At 35.3% G+C, this 18,512-nt stretch overlaps 1 long non-coding RNA gene across 2 annotated transcripts in view; it reads left to right on the top strand.

The window, feature by feature from the left end:
* Positions 1–5,743, top strand: part of LOC106026849 (uncharacterized) — a 29,275-nt gene extending 23,532 nt beyond the window's left edge. For both annotated transcript variants that reach the window (XR_010045250.1, XR_010045249.1), the window contains exon 3: positions 963–5,743. This is a non-coding gene — a long non-coding RNA (uncharacterized LOC106026849). The remainder of the gene's footprint in view (positions 1–962) is intronic.
* The last annotated feature ends 12,769 nt before the right edge of the window (positions 5,744–18,512 follow it).

Genomic DNA, 18,512 nt, shown 5'->3' with positions numbered 1-18,512 from the left:
TGGGTTCAAGGTCAGCCTAAACTCCATAGCAAGACGGTGTGTCAAAAAACAAAACAAAATTGCATGAAACAAATGTTGGTATATAGTGAAAATTCAGGGGAAAAGTAGAGATAAAAAATAATCATTGTTAATGTGATTAGGAAGCAATAAGAAAACTAATTCTTGAAAGAGTTTCTACATCACGAAATATTTATACCTTCTTCTCATATTAGAGGCCACAAAAATTTCAAGAAATCTGCAAACTTAGGAATTGTACAGGTGCAAATGCAGTGAACAAACATCTTAACAAGTATAAAAACAAAAATTAAGTTTTCCTGGTAACATAAAATGCCCCTAAGTCACTCAGGGCAAGAATTTTAAAATATAACAATTGAAAAATTATGTATCACAATTAGTTAGACACAGATGAAACTATAATCAAAGATAATTTTATTACCTTAAGCACAATAACTGAGCTAAAATTTTAACTTAACTGATTAAATAGGGTACTTTATTATTTATTTGGCTGTGTGTAAGGAGAAAAATCTTGCCTTACTTTTTCATATTTGCTGTGTAGGGTTTCACTAGTGTTTTTTTTTTCTTTTTTTTATTAATGCTAACGTTAAGAATCTGGAAGACCCTTGCCTAGATGATGGCTGTTATTTCACTCACTTTATGTTACTAAAACTAAGCACAGTCCCTGACTTTGGGTAAGACATAAAAGAAGTTTATTTGGCTAATACTCCTGGTAGCTGATGTGCTGAAGAATTAGGGTGCTGGCACCTTTCACGGGGCTTCTGGCTGCATCACAACATGGACAGCAAGAGTAACAAGAGGGCATGTGAGAAGAGAAATTCAGAATAAGTATCAGACTTGCTTATAACAACCAGCTTGTGGGAGTACTAACTCAGTCCCATAGAGCTAGAACAAACACAGCATTAATCTAAAGCAGCTGAAGCCTTATGACCTGGTTATCTCTTCAGGATTGCACCAACTCCCTGACCTGATTGTGAGTCTTCGCTGGGAACCATGTTCAAAGCACAGCAGTGAATTCAAGTGCTGACAACACAGTGTACTTCGAGAGCCTCTGACATCTCCATAAGAATCTCTTATGTATGAACCATTTGGAATTGAGCTTTAGTGGAAAATTTGCATGACATTGTCCTGGTTACTTTTCTTTTTGTTGTTGAAACAAAATACCTGATGCCCAAAATGAAGGAAGGAAAATATTATTTAGCTTACAGTTTTTGGAGGTTTCAGTCCATATTCAGCTGGCTCCAAGGCAGGGTTCTGTGGCCAAGAGGCAGCTGTTCATGAAGGCCACAGGCAACAAGACTGAAAAGGCCAAAAAGGGAAAACCAGGCCTCTTTTCCTCCCTTATATTGTGTGGGGCTACTCGCCCCTGGGCAGGTGCAGAACTCACATGGCCACTCCAAGCACTAGACAACAAGCCAATCACAAACACTAGATTCAGCCGCTTCCATGACTGCATTAGGCTTGGGTGGCCATCCAAACACAAGCCATAACAGATGTCTCCTCCTAGTTCTTTTGGTAGCAATCTCATAGAGCATGCGTTTTAGATAAAGGGATGAAATGGGTGGGGAAAAGTGAAGAATGTTTCTTCTTGGAAAAACTTAACAATCTATATAAACCTTTCATATTTGTTATGTGGAACTGGGTTTGAAAAAAATTACACATTTCACTGTCATGTGTAATCTATAGTGATAATGTTGTCACTATTATTTTCTAAGCTCTGTAGGCTCTGTAGGCAAGGATTATCTCTCTTTCATATTGTATTGAAATCCAGAAAGATCACATAAAGGATGGTGGGAGGATTCTTATTGTAGAAGAGTCAACAAAGGCAATGGGAATTTCATAGACGTATTACTGACGAGCCAAAGGAGGATTAAAGCCCTTCTGTTAACAGCAATATGGATTATTTTTTACCTTTGTGGTACTGAGGATTGAACCTAAAGCCTTCACACCAGATCATTAACTTGTCCAAACTGGACATGAATTTGCCATCCTCCTGCCTAGTCCTTAGAGCGTACTAGGATTACAAGGATATCTGCCTCAGACTGAGTTTTTAAGTCAATAATTTTCATGAAGTTATATCCCATTCCTATTTATTTTTATTATTAGTCAGTTGCTTTTATTATTAGTCATTAAGTTGCTTTGGTTGGCCTCAGACTTATGATCCTCTTGTCTTAGCCACCTCAGTAACTGAAATTATAGGTGCATGTCATTGAGTCTGGCAGGAAATAACTTTTAAAAACATAAGTATTAACTACAACTTTCAAACAGAGTCATAGCAAGTTTTTTATACAAAAAATATAAATAGCCATACCAGTTCATGTAAGTAGGAATATTCTACAAGGAAGGAGGAATATTACACATTTTCAGTATTTTTGAAAGGAAACTATAATACTGTATCTAAAATTTTACAGAAATTGTTTTCAGAATATCTTCCAAAATATCTAATCTTCTATATTTTCAAAAAAGTCACCAAATATTAGAAACATGTTAACCACTAGCATAATCATAAAATTTAATGTACTATAACTTCATCATTTGTCTGGGAAAATGCTTTGCACATAATTTTCCTTTCTGACATTTAAAAGAACTTGTCAAACAAGATAAAGTGGATAATGGATTGGTTATTGGAGGAAGCTGAGCCATTTCTATGGTGACAAACGTACTTCTGTGGATGAAATATTTGAAAGTCAAAATTATCTTTTTTGTCTTTGCTCTGTGCAAATTTAGTTTGTACCTACACGAATATTTTCACTCATTGACTGAGTCAATCATTCATTCATTTATTTTTTTATATTATTTTAGGCTTTCAAGAGAAACATGATGGGGACGGAGGAGAGGAGAAACTAATTAGGGAAATTGGTTCATGTGATTATAGTGGCCAAAGAGTCCAACCATATGTGATTTGCAAGCTAGAGAGCCATGGAATTCAGTTGTTTAATATTGAGTCTTAAGGTCTGAGGACATTAGGGTGGACTACTGCTGTTACTTCTAGCCCATTGTAAAAGGATTATACTGGGAGTGTGAGGAGGTGCTTGTTTAAGTCATGATATCTGAAGATGCAAGAACATAGACCCCTGATGTCCAGTGACAGGACAAGATGGACAGCCCACTGAGTTTGCTCCTCTTCCACCATTTTGTTCTGTTTGTTCTACCCAGCGTCACAGTGGACTGGAATATGCCTTCCTGACATCATTGTGAAGCCAGATCTTCTTTTCTTAGTCTACTGACTCAAATAATAATGTTTTCCAGAAACAACCTAAGAGAAATACTCCGCAGTAACAGCTTACCAGAAATCTGAGTATCCCCCAGTCAAATAGACAAATACAATGAACCACAACATTGCTTTATTGATTTAGCTAATTGATTATTTAAAAGCTTACTCTATACTAGAAATTTGTGCAACCCAGAGAACATGAAAGCAGTAACATATCTTGGCCTACTTTTAAGAAGATTATTGCGTCGTAAGAGATACAAGCAGTTGCGTTAGAGGGCTTAGTGCGGTGACAAGAGAGCAATGTGGAGCAATAAATAATAGACGTGTTGAGGGAATCCAGGGAAGGGAACTGAAGGAAAGTGACAGAAGCAATCCAGGTACATGCAGAACTTAAGCAGGTAAGAGGAGGAAGGCTATGTGGACAGTACCCAAAGGTGCAAGAGACTGGGAGCACCTTTGGAGGTTCAGTAAGAGGTCCCTCAGGATAAAAAGTACAAGGAAAGCAAGAGAGAACCGATCTGGAAAAGTAAGCAGGGTCTGAATCCAGAAGGCTTTCCATGTCAACAGTGCATTTTAGTCTTATAGCAACGAAGAGACCCTGAAGGATTCTAAATAGGAGAGCAGTATGGTCATATTTGTTTCAGAGCAATCATTCTAAATGCAGAATAAAGTAAATTTAAAATAGAGTGAGAATGGGGAGGGGAAATAAGTTAGGAGGTTTTTAAAGCAATCCAGGTAAGAGACACCAGAGGCGACAGAGAGTGTTGGCATTGGAGACGGAGGGGATGAACAGATGAAATTGTTCCGGTAGGACTGAAAGGGATTGGAATGGCTTTGAGTCAAGGAGAGGAAGGAGTCCAAGATGGTGCCTATGCTTCTGGCTTGCATTCCGTGAAGACTTGATTCCATTCACTGAGGATGAAGGATTGCCTAGGATGAAGAACTGGTAAAGAGAGAGAGAACAAACAAGGTTTTGTGTTTAGGAAGACTTATTGAAGTTGGAGGTGACTGTAAGCAATCTGAATAGCAGTTTGCACCAGGTACATGGGCCCAGGTCTCAAGCGTGCTGGAATAACATCAAAGCAAGGGAAGAAATCACTGTTGGGACCAGAATAGATGCTAGTGTGGAAGTATATATGAAACGATAGCCAGAAGAGACACCAATAGACAGAAGAATGGGTTAAATGGCACCGTAAGAACATTGTCAGCAAATCCAGGAAATGGAAGAATGAAGAATGAAAAAATCATGAAAAAGGGGGGAGCCTTAAATTCCCTGACAATTAAGAGACATAAAAACCAAATGCCAGGCATAGTTCTTGTTTAAATAAGCTCTAAAAATAATAAAATATGAGTAAGTGGACAAATCGCAACACTGCCTGAATATTTAACAGTATTATTGTTATAAGTATGATACAGATACTGTGGGGTTTTTTCCTTAACAAAAATATCTCTTAGAGACGCATACAGAAATATTTACAGATAAATTGATGTTATATCTATGATTTACTGCAAAAATTTTGTTGGAGTAAATGTGGATAGGGCTTCTGGGGTACTGAACAAGAACGGGTCATGAGTTTATAACTGTGGAAGCTGGATAATGAACACATATATTTACCAAGCCATTTCTTTCATTTTGTGGATATTTAAAATTTTCCACAGCAAGAATAAAAAATACTAAGAGTCCTTTTCTGCACTACAAAATGGAAAAGTTATGCAATAGAACTTTTCTAACCAAATGAAATCTTATGCAGAAACCCAGTCTACAAAGAACAGATTTTAAGAACAGCTAGGCTTACCTCCTTGCCTTGACGTTTAGATTCTCCAAACTCTAAATCTTTCTCAAATCACAGATGTTAAATGGACTGGCATATAGAAAGCCGGTAATGAGTAGTTGTATTACTGATACATATTTCAGCTTTTACCTCAAATCAGTAGCTCTCACCCAAGAGGCAGCGAGTTTTATCTAGATTTTGTCCACTCCTGCACAGTGGACATTATTTACCGTGAAATTAAGTCAAACAGTTGTCTGAATTTCTTTCAAAGCAGTTTCTACAGCTGAATTGATCAGATAGAATACAATGTCTTGAACATTCTCCACTTTTAAATTTAATCTTAAATGGTAAATTTTAATGTTCATAAAAAATAAAACATTAACTGTAATGATACACAGAGTACTTTTATATGCAGGGGGCCCTATTGATTCAATCTTATATAATCATATGAATAAAAACTGTGAAATTAACACGGTATTATATCATTAACTAAACTGCAAACTGTATTTTGGTTTTTGTAATACTTTCATTGTGTATTTTTATTGTGGAATTCAACCCAAGATATCAGATTACCTTTAGCTGATCTCAATCTTCCCCAATATGTGAGAGCTTCTCCTCTCCTTGTCTTTCATTAGTTGACACTGAATTGTACTTATTTAAATATCAATGTACTAACATTATCTTCCAAGATTGCAGTATTCTGTAAAGAGCAGATAGTCCTTGGTAATTGGTTTGCTGAAAAGGAAGTTTTGGAAGCTAAAATGCCCTTTGGTCCCTTGAAGTTGCTTTCATCTTCCATCTGCCTTTTCCAGCTTCTTTCTAATCCAGGTAATCTTTTATTTGGGATTCAAGTGAGAATGAGGATTCCGCATGAACGAAGAGTTTCTATTTACAGGCTTCATTGCAACAGTGATGGGCTTTTAAATGGTTTTCCTGAGATCACTGCTTGGCTGATCTGCATTCAGCAATCCATGGTTATACTACAACCAATTTTGGGACAGATGTCTGATGTCTATTACCACAAAGACAAGAGATAAGTGTTGTCAAAGGTGTGAAAAAATGGAACTCTTGTATGCTATTGATGTGAGTGCACACTGGGATAGCCATTAAGAGGCTCCCTTAAAACAATGTTTAAAACTAAAACTATGAAATGATCCAGCAATTCCATTTTTGAATGCATATTATTGACAGTTAAACTAGAGTGTCAGCTTCACTGGTTTTTGAGCTGCCTAGGTAAGTACCAGAGCGTACTTCTGGGTGGATATTGAAGGCAAAGCTTATAGACTTCACGGTTCCTTGCTCTTTTATCTCTGACCCTGTTTCCATGCTGTTTCCTAACCACTCAGTAGCTTTGCTCTGCCGCATCCTTCTGCCATAATGTTTGGACATCAGAATCAGGAAATCATGGGCTGAATTCTCGGAAATTGTGTGAGTCACAAATAAACCTTTCCTCCTTCGAGTTATGAGTGTCTGGTATTTGATCCCATGAAGAAAAGCTGACCAATACAATAGCCAAATGAAATGAAATCAGCATCTTGAAGATACATCTATACTTACATGTTTATTACACAATAACCAAGACACAGAAACAGCCTATTTGTCCATCAGTGCTTGAATGAATAAAGAAAATGTATTATGTATACACAGTGGAGTGTTGTTCAACCATAAAAGAAGAAAATCCTCCATTTCTGAAAATATGGATAAATCTTCTAGACAATTATAGGCTAAGTAAAATCACCCAGGTACAGAAAAACAAATACTGTATGAGCTCATTATGTGTAGATTCTAAAAAAGTTAAAGTCCTAAGACTTGAAGTGTGAAGACAATTACCAGGAGGAGGGGAAGTGAGAGGGTGTGCACATATTGGTCAAAGAATACAGAATTTCTGTTATAAGTGAATTTTGGGAACCTATTTTACACATGGTAATACCTAATAACATTGTATTTTTTATTTGAAAATTGATACTAAAAATAAGTCTTAAAAAAGTCCTCATCCTCCTTGACACAAATGCCAGTAGGATGGTGATTGATGTGTTAATTTTCACTGTGATAATCAGTGTACAATGTGTAGCAAATCGTCACTCTACACAGCTTGATTGTACAACATTTATTTGTCAATTAAATATGTTAAAATAAAATAAATCCTGATTTGCTAAATCTTGATGCTTTCATTAAAAATCAAACAAGTCAAATCAAACCTAACTTAGCTATCAGAAGCAACTGCTTTGTTCGTGCATTCACTTTATGGCCTAAAGTGAGGTTTTAATAAATTTATGCTCTAGTACCCACATTCAGAACCTGCGTAACTCCTATCTAGGTTGCTGCCTTCCTGGCTTGGCTCAGCACTCTTTATGTCCCTTAGGATCTCTATGAAAGCAAAATGCACACTTAGCAGTACTTAGGACACTCTTTGCCCTGGGCACTTTCTCCTCAAATACCAAAATGTATCTATCAAAGTGTGAGCAGGTCAACCTGCTGTCTGCCATCTCTGTGTTCAGTTTATCTTCATCAGTACTTTAAAAGATAAATTATTAAGTAGAAAATCACCATACTCAAAGGCAAATACAATGAGCACTCATTAATTTAGACTGCACTAATTCTGAGTTCATGATGATTATTCGTAAATGGTAAAATACTTTAAGTAAAAAATGGGACATTATGCCTTTCTCTTTGGATTTCAGTTTGCTCAGGGGAAAAGTAAATCTAGTATTCACATGTGAGTAGCTATTTCAAAAGAAGGACTGACCTCATGAAATTAAAGATTTATCTAATATAGGTTAGAATCCAGTGATTTTTGTGTGGTAAGGGATTCTGATATTTGATATATTGTGGTATAATAGTATAATTTATTACTTGGCTGATAATAGGTACCATCCTTGAAAATAATGGAACCATTTCTTTAACATTGATGTAACAAATTAAAATGTTTTACTGACAATTGCATTTTGAATGCTTTGAATTCAAGGATCATGCAATTTATATTCTTTGTGTCCCTATACTGTATCATATCTGATTCCTCATGGGCTCTGAAAATCGTCTTGCTTGTAAGAACTGTAAGTAAAATTATTTTCTTAAGTATTTAAAACTGATGGTATACTCTTTTAGCTCTTTTATATCTAGATTTGGAAATGTCTCATTAAATTATGTGAATGTAGAATCAGGATTATGTGATTACCAGTAACAAAACAATCAAACAAAATGGACTAAGAGAAGAAGAAAATGTACTATTTCTCATTCCAAGAAGTTGAGAGGAGTATGGAAAAAGTTGACTAAATTATAAGCACATCAGTATAATTAGAAAGCCATTTTCACTATGGTAACTACAGACTTAACTTCCCTCAGGATTGAAAGACAGCTGCAGCAGTCACATCAAATATATCCAAATACTTCAGTGTTCCTAGACAGGAGAGAGAGAGAGAGAGAGAGAGAGAGAGAGAGAGAGAGACAGAGACAGAGACAGAGAGACAGAGACAGAGACACAGAGAAAGACACCGAGAGAGAGAGAGACAGAGAGAGAGACAGAGACAGAGACAGAGACACAGAGAAAGACACTGAGAGAGAGAGAGAGAGAGAGATGGAGAGAGAGACAGAGAGAGACCGAGACAGAGACAGAGAGACACCATTGTTTGCCCTTTTCTAGGGGCTCCATAGCAGAGTTTCCTTGAGATCTCATTTCTCAAATGATAACAGAAACAGGAAATGGATTTACTGATGAACACAGAAAAATTACAGTTCACTGGTAAGCCACAGAATGGTCTAAACTCTGTAGAACAATTTATTGCTCCAAATATAAACAAATTTGGTACTCCTGGCAAGAGAGAAGTGATGTCTTAGTCCAATCTCTGCTGCCATAACAGAATACCAGAGACTGAATAATTTATAAAGAAAATGACTTTTTTCCTCATGATTCTAGAAGCTTAGAAGTCACACGCAAGTAAGGGTTTTTTTGCTAAGTCAAAATACAATTGAAGATGTTGCATCTTAAGAGAGGGATAAACCCACCTACATACCCAGACTACTGTCATGATAATGAATCCACTCTTGTGATAACACATTAATCCATTCATGTCGCACACTAATCCCTCATGGTCTAATCACCTTTTGAAAGTCCTTTCTCTCAGCACTTTAAATAGGGATTGGTTTTCTAGTACAGGAATTTTGGAGGACACATTCAAGCCATAACATCTGGGTAATGACTACTAGGAACAGCTAATAATGTCTGCTACAAGCAAAATGTCTTCTTGGAGAAAACAAAATAGATACCATGTAGTTTTGTGTTTTCTCTATTTTCTTCCTTTGCCTTCTCCTCTTGGCAAGACTAGCCTATGCTTCTCTTTGTGGCACAGAATTTCCTTCTCTTGATAACCTGACCCAGGCTTTGTTAAATATAGCTCGTGATATGCTAAAAAAAGATGATTTGAGTTCTAGAGGATGATATAGTGTGATCATTTAAATTTGTTTCCCAAAAAAGTTTGGAATATGTTAGAAATTTAATCTCCAGTTGTAACACTGTGGGAGTTAGGTCCTCTGGGAGGCGTTTAGGTCATGTGAGCTCTGCCTGTACGGTTGGATTATTGATTCTACATTGTCACCACATTCCAATTCTGGCTGCCAATCAACAGTTTAAGAATGTTCATGTGACCTTGTAACATGAACAGGATCACATGACATGAACAGGGTCACATGACCCTGATCACAGGTTTGGAAGATAAGTTCATTTGATGGACTTCTGAGAAAGATTTTCTTACCCAATAAACATAAGACTAGCAAGAAGTCTGCTATCACATTTGCTTTCTGACCTGGGCCTTGGTTATATGAGTTACCGCAGTCATCTTGTGACCTTGAGCAAAAACATCAGTGCACAGGGTGGCAGGTCAAAAAGGCAGAAAGAGCCAGAAAACAAGGGAATCATCCCTAGGGGTGCTTATCTCCAGGTTACTCTGTTTGATGACAAAGGTCTATTGTGTAAGCCATGTTTACATGGGTATTGTGACTTGATTCTAAAAGCACCATGGTGAATAATCAGCCTTCTTTCTAGGAAAGTATAAAAGCCATTCATTGTGATACATGCATATAAAGAATATAAAATCTTGTAGCCCAAAAACGAGCCCCCCAACTTGGTGTCCAAAAATGGGGCAAGACATGTTTTTGAAGAAAAAGCAGCACTGATTTATTTTACCTGGTAACAGGGACACAGTGCAGTTGGAGTTCACAGAGCTGTGTAACTTGCTTAAAACTTTCACAGACTTTTTTAAAAAGAGCATTTACAAAGTGAATGGCTTATGGGCGTGGATCAGGAAATGAGAAAATCCTTGATCCACTAAGGAATGAGGAAGATCTTTGTTTCCCTTTGCAAAGGACAAAGAGGTCTCGCAGGAATTTACAATCCTTTGTCAACTAATTTTAGCACTTAATTTTAGATAGCATCTGTTCTTTGCAGAGGGTAGCAATGATTAACATATCAATCAGGTCACCCAGGAAGATGGTGCAAACAGAACAGTATGATGGCACTACAGATTGTGGAAAATAGTTGCATTTGCAAAGGGAATTAACAGGTAATTTGGTCATATAACTTGGGCATTGGCAAACATAACACAAACATAACAAAGCTCTTTTTGTTAGTGTATAACAAAAGTCTTCTTTTTTTTAAAAGGATCGCTAAACTCTGCCTCAGGTAAAAAGCAGAAAACATGTATGAATACATAAGTGAAGTCTAATAACCATTCAAAATTGAATTATTTTCTATAAGTTATTCTAATAATTTTCTTAAGAAATACAGTTTTGGAATTATATCTACTAGTAATATTTCTTTGACATTTCAAGAACTTCCCTAGAAACTGCATTTCCACATATTTTCCTGTTATTTTGTGATCTCAGATCTTCCTAGAATGCATTGCTTTTAATTTCCATGGCTTCTCCTTCTTCAGTCATTAACTTGTAACTGTGATTGTTAGCAGGTAGCTAGCTATCAAGTGTTTGTCCAAAAACACATTCTTACAGTATCTTTCCTTCACAGTCATTCCATAGACCAGATAGATTAAATATGTTTCTACAATATTTCAAAGAACACTTTTAACTTAAAAAGAAAAATGCTTTCCAAGCAAAAATTATTTGAAATACACAGCAAAGTCCAAAAAGTTACATGACAAATAACCATATAAATACACTGAACCATATATTCATCCTAATCTCAAATTTAATATATGACAGCCTATCACCATGTTTACTTACAGATAAGACTTAGCTTCTTCTCCATATCTTGACCTTTACTCCCAGAGGGGACAACTGTCTCAATGGTATTGATGACAACAGTGATAATGATGGCAGCGATAGTCACAAATCTACTATTATACTAAGCACTTTACATATATCAACTCCTGGATGCCCACAGCAGATCTTATTATTGTCCTCTATTTTTATAGATAAGGGACCGAGGAAGGATTAGCTCACTAATATTTCTAAGGCTACATAGTTGGTAATTGTTATGGCTTGTGTCTACATGTCCTCCCAAGTCCTCATGCAATCATGAGGGTAACTTTTTCAGAGGTAGATAAATCTAGAATGTGTGATGCTGGGATTAAGGGTGTGTGATTACTAAATCATTCCACTGATTGGTTTTGCACTTGTCCTTAGCCAGGTAACTAGAAAGAATATAGAAGGAGTTTTTGCAAGAAGCTGCTTCTGTCACTTACAGTTTAGTTTCTACTTCCTTTATCTTATGCCTGCTGTGAACTCTTTCTCCTTTGTGATGCCCCTCTGTCATACCCCCCTGCCTTAGAGCCATCATCTTATGGACTGGAACCTCCACAAACCATGAACCAAATAAACCTTTGTTCCTTTAGTATTGGGTGTTGGGTATTTTGTCTCAGCAAAAAGAAAAGTAACTAATACACAAACAGTCATAGGAGACAATCCGTGCTATGATTTTAATATGTTTTCCTCCAAAGCATATTTATATCTATTTGGGCTTTATTTTTATTTGAATTTTTCTCTTGCCTGAATTTTAAGGAATCCTGCATGGTCTGATTTAATAAAGTCAGTTACATGGGTCATAAACACTTGCCCACAGTACTTATTGATCTACTTTTTATTGTCATCTTGATTCATAACAGTTCTTAGTTTAAAGTAGTTACAGTTTTAGTATTTTTCTTTACTTAATATGGTTTATATTTATAACATTGTGAGTGTATGGCAGGGCTCATATATCATCAAGCTATTCTAGGTTTTCTTTATAAATTATACTTTTCACAGTTCGATGATTTTTTATGCATGTTGTAAAATGGATACTGACTTTTACCATCTTCTACATAAATGGATGAAACTATCTTTTAAAATACTATGATGTGTCAATATACAAGTCAGTTTAAATATGTCCCCATTATATTACAAAGAGCATCACTTATTGCATACATCTTTCTTGGCCTAATAATTTGTCATGTCATCATTGTCATAGTCCTATTTGCATATCTAAGCAGCTCTATTTCTAAGATCTACTCTGTGTGGCAATATCACGCTGTTTAAATTAGTAAAGCTTTATATGATAATATAATACTAATATCCAAAAGCATAACCTTTTTCTTTTCCTTCTCTGTGGTCTCTTCCTTCTTCTTTAAGACAATTTGATTGAAGCATTTTGTCGACTGCTTTGAAAAACCCTGGTGGAATTTTTACTGAAATTGCATTGAATTTGTAGGTAAATTCGAGGAAAACTGTCATTTTTAAATATTGAGCTATTTACAAACCTAGTAAAATCCTTCTTTCTCTTTCCTTGCAATAAAGTTTTGTTGCTTTTCCCATAAAAATTGTATACATCATTTGTTAGATTTATTTATGAGCACCTAAAAGATTTTATTGCCATAGTTAATAATGCCCTTTAAAAATTACATTTTAAAAATAGCTATTGATTTTTGTATATTGATTTCTGACAACCTTGCTGAGCTTTTTTTTATTAGAATGAATATTTACTTGCAGATTCTTTTGAATATTCTATGTAAACAATTATTCATTAATTATGTTACTTTTTCCTCCATCTTTAGCATTTTATGTCAAACTTTTGCAAGTTGAGGTTTGATACTTAGAATAAAATGCACAGACCTTAGTTATTCAGTTCTTAGCCCTGATGACTGTATACTCATGTGTAATTAGCAGCCCTGTTGGGATATAGAACACTTCTAACACCTTGTACTTCCCTGCAGTCAATTCTCACGCCCCAACAGTCTCCTGTCTCCATCAGTTTTCTTGTTTCTGAACTTTGCAGAAATGATATACAAAGTCTATGTTACTTTTAGCCTGGCTGCTGCTTTTGGCTGGCAGAATGTCACTTTAAGATTCATTTTTTGTGGTCATCTGTGTTAACAATCCATTCTTTCTGCTATGACTGGGTAATATTCCACTGTGTATGTATTATACAATCTGTTAATTTATTCTCGTGTTGATCGACATTTGGGTTGTTTTGAGGTCTTTGGTTACTATATGTAAGATGAATAAGACTGCTGTAACAACTCAATATTTTAATTTTTTCTCTCATTTTCCTCTCCTTCCCTCACTATGTTTCTCCCTCCTTCTGTTTTTTTTCTTTTTCTTTTTGTGGTACCAGAAATTAAACACAGGGCCTTCATACAGTGCAATACTCCGAGCCATTACGTATCACTATGATACAGAGTCTCTACACTGTTAAATTGCCTAGACTGGACTCAAATTTGCGATGTTCCTGCCTCAGTCTCCCACAGTGCTGAAATTCCAGACATACACCATCACATTGAGGTTCAGCTTTTTCTTTTGTCTGTTATGTTGATTAGGACGCATAGCATAACCCTGAATGTAGGATAAAGGGCATTTCTTTTTTTTCTGGTGCTTTTAATTTTATACTTGTAATAGGCTTTAGAAATGCCTGTTAGTACTCATCTATATTTAGTTTGTTTAAAATAATGTTTACTTGAAGGAGTAAACAAGAAAGATTATTGAATTGTATTAAATATTTTTTCTACCGCTATAGAAAAAGATTTTTCTTCTTAATTTGGTAATGATTTATATTAACAATTTTCTAAGGTATTGTTACAACCCAGGATTAATCCTAATTACTAATGATTTAAGAAAATATATTGTTTTCAAAATATGTCATTTTGTATATTTCTTTGGTCATATATAAAATCAACCTAAAGTTCTTTCCTGTTTAGTTTCAAGGTTTAATGACCTCATAAAATGAGCTGGATGGACCTTCTTCCTTTTTCTATTTTTCTGAAGTGATTACATGATATTAAAATTATACATTTCTTGAAGGCAGACCTTACCTGTAAAACCACCCAGGCTTGCTGATTGTGCCTGTGCATGCGTAGACGGGGGAGCAGCAGGGGGTTTGTGGATTTATTTGGCTTTATTGACGGTAATACATATGCCACATTTTAGATTTCTTCTTAAGTTTCTTATATTTTTCTAGAAAATTACCTTTTTAATTTAGGATTTCAAATTTTTATCCTTCAGTTGTTTATAATATTTATCTTTTATTTCTCAGCACATTTCTATTATGTTCTTGTTCAGAATATTGTTTATTTCCATTTCTTTTCTTTTGATCAAGTTAAACAGGTGTTTGCCAAATTAATTTGCCTTCTAAGAGAACTATTTTCTCTCTAAAATGACTGCTTTTAATGTATTAATTATTAAAAATAGACTGCTTTTAATGTATTAATTTGTATTTTTTATTGTTTTCTTCTAATTTGTCTTATGTTTATTCTGCTGTTTATTTTCTAACTTTTGATGTAGATACTAAGTACAGTAATTTTAAACAGTCTTCTTAATATGTGAGTCTAAAGATATATTTCAGTTGTTTGCAGTGATGTGCTGGAACCAATCTTAGCTCAGTTTGACCACAAGCTGATGATGTGTACTTCTCCCCAACACCAAGCTTTGGTGTTAGTTATCTAAAATACAGCGTGGTGGGATATTTACACAGTGGGTGGTGAATATTGGCACCTTCTATAATGAATGTCTCTTGTCCCCTTAAATTTCCAAACATTTACCCTGACTTGGGGAGTCCGTTGAAAAATATTTTATATAATATACAATGAGTGTATTATGGATTTAATATTTAGGACTTGTGTATGATTTGATTCTAAAATCCGTTGTTTCTTCTCCTTGGTTGCCTAGAGGTACTTTTTGAAATTTCTAAGGACAGTAAACATTGTTCGTTGTTGACATGTATTTATGCCATGCTACAGTACAATTCAAATGGATAATAAGGTCATCTGTCTTAAATAGATTAATAGATATATGTGAAAAAGCTTATGACTACCTCTGACATAAATAGCAACAAAATTTATAACTTATAGAGAAAAGATAAAATTTGATGATCATGTTTTGGTGTGTGAGTTAATGGTACCTTTACTGCTTTATGTTCTTTCATATAAATAAGCAAACAAGAATGTCTCATCATCATCATGGCAGGACAGAACTGAGAGTTAAAGGGAGTATCTCTAAGTAAAAAGTAATTAATTTATTAATTGAAAGATTGAAGCATCTTAACAGGAAATATTTTAACAGGAAAAGTTTAGCTACATACTGTGTCTGATGAACATGTCCAAAATATAACAGAAAAGTAAATGATGATGGATTAAAAGATTTGAACCAGGAAACTATTAACCAAAAAAAAAAAAAACATGGAATTCAACACAGTATCAGACAAAGACTAGTTAGAGCCAAAGACTTTAATATAAGAGGATAAGACTAATAATTAAAGAGCAAATTTATCAAAAATGTGCTGTATACCTAACAATTTAACTACCAAATATGTACAAAACAAAGATTGATAAAATCAAAAAGATCTTTATGAATCAACTTAATGAAGATTTTAATATTTCTTCCTCAGAATTGACAGGTCAATAGATAACTAAGAGATAGTATAGACAAAAAATTGGTAACAACATAGACAGTTCAAACAATACAATTTTGCCCTGCAATCCTAGTACTTGGAAGGCTTAGACAAAAGGATTGTCACAAGTCTGAGCTCAGCCTGGGCTACATGGAGAGTTCAGCTACCAGACTGAACTATATAGCAAGACACAGCCCATACAAAAAAGATCCATAATGTTGGCACACACCTATAATCCCAGCACTCAGGGGAAAAAAAGTACAATTAACAAGCGTGGGCAAAGGGACATAAATGAATCCTGATACTTAAAAATTACACATTTTTGATCATATATAAAATTTTTAAAAATAAATTCACCACAAAATATGCTACCAATCAACACCAAAAATTTATTCTATGAAAATGGCAATAAAATTAGGTTGAGGATATGTCTCAATGAGAGAGCACTTCTTTTTTAATGAAATCTGAATTATTTTTGTTCTCTCATTTTTAAATGAACTCTCCTTATCCTTATTCTGTTTCTGCAAGTTCTGTGTTGTATTTTTCTCAATCTACATTCCGTGTCTTTTAACTTCTTTTTAGAATTTCCTAATTTTAACATTGTTTATTCAGTGTACTCAGATTTTGCCTCCATAGCATTAACTGTCTTTTCATCTTATGACTGCTGTAACTTTTAATAACTTCAATCACCTTAACCATGTTACATTATATTCTCTCTCCCTCAGATTATTTTTTAATACTTTTATATTTTGGAACTCTAGTTTCTAAGTTTGCTATGTCTGTTGACTTTCATTCACAATGAATAGTTTCCTTGTGCATCTTATAACATGGGATTGTGAGAGAGACTTTATTTTTCTTTGGGAATCTGGGCAGCGTGAGTTTTTAAAGAATCCCTCCAGTGTGCTTTTGTTTACTGTGCCTGAACTACCAAAAGCTGTCGTCAGTCCACGACACATTTTATATTACTTTTGAGCCCGAGCATTTTTACAGCACAAATGTCATGTAAAACAAACTGCAAACACATGGGTTTGGGATGTTCTCGTGGGACAATGTTTTTATGGCTGTCCTCTTCTATCTTGCAATGAGAATCATTGCTTAGACAACTTCCTTCTTGTCTCTGTTAGCTGATGAGCAGTTTACTGGGCTCACTTTTCTCTGACTTAGCAAACCATTTAGGGTCAGATTCCTAGGTGACTCAGTTAGACAGTCTGGTAATTCTGCTCAACAGCCAAGAGCCAAGCATGAAACACTGTACCTTCTTCTGTGGCTCATCTGCTCATTGCTTCTGACTTGAGCATAACCATAGATTTTTCTTTTCATGAGCCCAGTCATGGATTTTTAAGGGTTTAAATTATCTTTTCCTGCATTTTTATATGGTACTAAGGGATGCTATGCATGCTGGTTTAGACTGCTGTCTTGTAAAGCCAAAAACCCTGTCTCCTTTACCTGATATGAATTCTTTTTGTATATTGCTGGGTTTTTTTTTTTTTTTCTGACTCAAGTTCTCTTCCTGGAAGTTTTTAAACTTCAGTGATTTTATTGAGCATTCTAGGTTCTTTTATAATATCAGACTCTCTCCAATTCTTTTACTGAATTTACTGGTAATTTTTTTATTTTTAGCAGAAACAGATGAATGAGTGTTGGGGAAAGTCATTTGGGGTAAAGAAGAAATTTTTAGCTAAATTACTCACTTATATAGTTACTGTTTATCAAAGAAAAGAATTGCCTTTATTAATAGGTGTTTTATTTTAACCCATATCTTTTCCCAAGTGTTCACCTAACTTCCAGTAGACTTGATGCAGTGAATCAAGGCAGGGTCTCTAAGCCCTAATCCTGTAGTCATGACTGACACCTCTCATTTATTATTCTTGGTTATTGACTATTGATTAACTTGGGTAATTAAAAATATTTTTCTCATTGCTCCTTCCATGACCTAATACTTTTACCTCTGCTTCAGGGTCCTTCCTGGGAGTCAATGAGTTTATTCTCTGCTTCCATGTTGATCTACAAAACCAGAAATGCTATCAGTTGTCTAAGGATCCTCTTCCCAAATATACTACACCCCAGTATCTACTCAGTTTTGCCACATGCTCAAAGCCACCCAGATACCAACTCTTGTGTCTTCCCTTACCTCAACTCCTACAAATTATTTGAGCTCTTGTGTTTCTTCTTCGGGACTCTGAAGAGTAGATGCAGAGCTGTTTTCCCTCTGAAACAGTCAGAAGCTGCCATCCTTCTGTGTGATGGAAATGCTCACATAGGAAAACATCAGAAGCATTTTGAGTGTCTGCTCTTCCCAGACATCTTGCACTCACTTTTTCCTGACCTTCAGAACTTCAGTTACCATCTCCATTTGACAACTGGGAAGATTAAAGCTTGGTGAAATTAATGTAATGTTGGTTCCATAAATGCAGGACCTGGGAACAGAGTCATTTTCTGGGTGGCTCCAGACGCCCTATTCTAAACATGATTCAGTTTGTTCATCTCTTACCCACCCCGGCTTCTTTAAACTAGACTTTGTCAGACTTTATTTGGTGGTGGTAGTGGAATATCATCACTCTCCCTGTGTATATTTCTAATGCTAGCATTTGTTGCTATAGTGGATTGGAACTGGTGCTCAACTTAAACACCAGCTGAACTGAATCAG

The sequence above is a fragment of the Cavia porcellus genome, unplaced genomic scaffold (assembly GCF_034190915.1).
Source record: "Cavia porcellus strain 051 isolate PalLab524CR breed Dunkin Hartley unplaced genomic scaffold, mCavPor4.1 scaffold_32, whole genome shotgun sequence".
Taxonomy (NCBI): Eukaryota; Metazoa; Chordata; class Mammalia; order Rodentia; family Caviidae; genus Cavia; species Cavia porcellus.
The sequence above is the reverse complement of the archived record's forward strand: the minus strand, read 5'-3'. Positions and strand labels throughout refer to the sequence as shown.